Source organism: Saccostrea cucullata, unplaced genomic scaffold (genome assembly GCF_032062105.1).
Source record: "Saccostrea cucullata isolate Sc308-1 unplaced genomic scaffold, CSIRO_AGI_Scuc_v1 ctg3504, whole genome shotgun sequence".
In the NCBI taxonomy this organism is placed as follows: Eukaryota; Metazoa; Mollusca; class Bivalvia; order Ostreida; family Ostreidae; genus Saccostrea; species Saccostrea cuccullata.
The window spans coordinates 52,925-55,646 of NW_026937457.1; the positions used below are offsets into that span (position 1 = coordinate 52,925).

The 2,722-nt window shown below is 35.0% G+C and overlaps 1 pseudogene; it reads right to left on the reverse strand.

The window, feature by feature from the left end:
• Positions 1-653: 653 nt before the first annotated feature.
• Positions 654-1,982, reverse strand: LOC134248233 (uncharacterized; annotated as a pseudogene).
• Positions 1,983-2,722: the final 740 nt, after the last annotated feature.

Genomic DNA, 2,722 nt, shown 5'->3' on the forward strand with positions numbered 1-2,722 from the left:
TGCAGTTATCAAATTTAATATTTTAAACAATACAAATGGAAATATAAAATGTGAGAAAAATCGTAACAATGTCTTTTTAATGTCAAGTAGGTATGCTCTGAATGAGGGAGAAGAGATCTAGAGCTTTTATTTACAGGTGCAATACCTAAAACAACTTAATTAAGGAGGCTGGGGGGTCAACAAATTAACCGTCAGATATAACTTTTTTTGTTAGATATGATATCTATAGCTTTCAACTGTCATTTTGCAATCAAAAATGTCATACATTTCAGTTAAAAAATTTAAACATTTTTGTTTATCTTTATATTGAGCTCTTCTTCTAAAGAAGATCAATGTAGTCTGGAAATGGCCACAACCACCCAGCCCTCTTAAAAAGGAACAATTCTTTTTTACCATGAAATAAAAGTTCGTCATGGCCTAGGTATCAAAAAAAAAAAAAACCTGCTGACCAAATGCATTCTTTATTCCATAGGAAAATAAACTTTTGTACTCTTACATCAACACTTAACAGTACTCATAACAATTTTTTGAATTTATTATAAATTTTTACCTTGACGGTTAAAGGAGATTAAAAGAAACAATTACATATATTATGTATATATATACTTTACTAGTAATATACATTTGCAATTAAATACACAAAGCTTCGCAAACATACAATTTCTCATTCCTTTATCAAACAATATTCGGGACTTAAAGAAAAATGTACCTCCTTAAAACGACAAGAGTCAAGTAAGTGTATGTAGATACATGTAATTTATAAGCGATCTACATAGTCTGTTATTCGGATAAAGAGTTCTGTTGCTTCTTCTACTGTGTTTGGTGGGTAATTCAAACCGTTTTCCATTCTTATTTGAGTACCAATAACTTCAAATTCCATTGAAACACCATTTGCAGGAGGGTAGGCACAATATTCTTGTTCTATGCCATTCAGATTATCATGTACAGGCATTTTGAAATCTCTTGTTTGGTAAATTTCGGGCTAAAAATACATAACATCTGGTTTTCCGGACGGACAATCTGCATTGCAGTTTCTTCTAATTGTGTGTTCATTCCAATGCTGTATAACTCTGTTCAGTTCTCTGATGATAATTGTTAAAAAAACAATACCTAACACACTCCAGGTGGACTATGTCGGAAGTGTCAAAGACACCTAAATTATTCATATCCTTTAAGTAATTTATCCAAAAATTGCCACACATTTCTCGTAAACACCGCCACAATCGCTCTATTCTTGTATTTCTATATGACGATCCATACTTAAAACTTGATAGCCCTTGCAAGGGATCCTGGTGATTCCATCGCAAAGCGTATTGCAAATCTCGAAGTATGGAGTTCTCAGTATCCCTGTCTGCGTATACGACTACAGGAACCCCGTTTATTTCTTTGATATAATCTATGTAAAATCTGGATATATACTCAGGGTTTTTGTTAGAATTGCAAGCTCTGAGCCGGAGAATACGTCTTGAAAAGCCATCTACACAGCCATGAATGGAAATTCCGAATGGTTTTAACTTGTCCCAGCCCTCTAGATGAACACAAAAATTCGGCCCTTCGTTAAAGTACCTTCTACGCTGAAGACGACGTTGTCTACGCTTTATTACACCTTCTGCGTCCAAAACAGTTAATGCAAGACACACCAATTCACAAGACACATTGAGGTTATGGTCGATTAGCAGACGCCTTCTCATTCCTCTATAGCCTATGTCACCGCCCGAGCCTAAAAGTTCATGTAGAATAGCCGTAACAATGTCTTCCAAACGTGGCTGGTTGTTTCGTCTCGTCAGATTCATTTCCCTTAAAACTCGATGAATTTGTCTTGCACTAAGAGCAATGTTATTTCTGGTCGCAAGAAATCCAATGATTTCCTGAATAGTATAGCCAGAGTGGTAATAAACAGCAATCATTTCATTCCTGCTGAGAGGTAGTCCGTCCACAACCAAACGTTGAGCCAGAGCAGGTGTATAGATATTTTCACCCATTGTATTTTTGTCACTGAAAAAAATGGGAAAAAATAATTTCTACACAATGAATTTTTGTTTTGCTTTCTACATGTGTAAATTTACATCAAACAAAATCATTCTATAAATACACTACGGCTTGCTTGTAAGAGTTTATCATTAAAATATTGCAATTCAATTAAACTTATCTAAGATAGCACTGACGGGTATAGAGGGGGCAAGGGGCCTCGGCTCCCCCTTTTGTGTCCGAAATACACACATAAGATTTAATAAATCATTTTTTTATGTGATCGTGGGCCCTTACCCCGACCAAAACTGGTTGGGACCCCCCTTCTCAAGATTCCTGGATCCACCACTGAAGATAGTGAAGAACTAAAAGTATTATGTTTGATCAAATAATAGCAGCATGAAGTACATATATTAAGAAATGGGCACTCTGACGAAAAGAGATATTGACATCAAGAATTACTTTCAGTAAGGATTATACAAATCACCAGATTAATCAACTAAAAGATCTTCATTACATCCAATATCAGTTTTATATCAGATCTAAAACTAAGTTTTACCTTGTCAGTTGTGTAGAGACAAGATGAACGTTCAGAGATGAAGCTTCTCATTCACTGCAAACACAGATTTTGATTAAACTGCACCCTCTTTCAAACAAACAGCATGCCATCACAAATAAGTTGCATGTCGACATAAATATGTTGCATGTTTAAATAAATAAGTTGCATGTCAACATATTCATCTTGCACATAAAT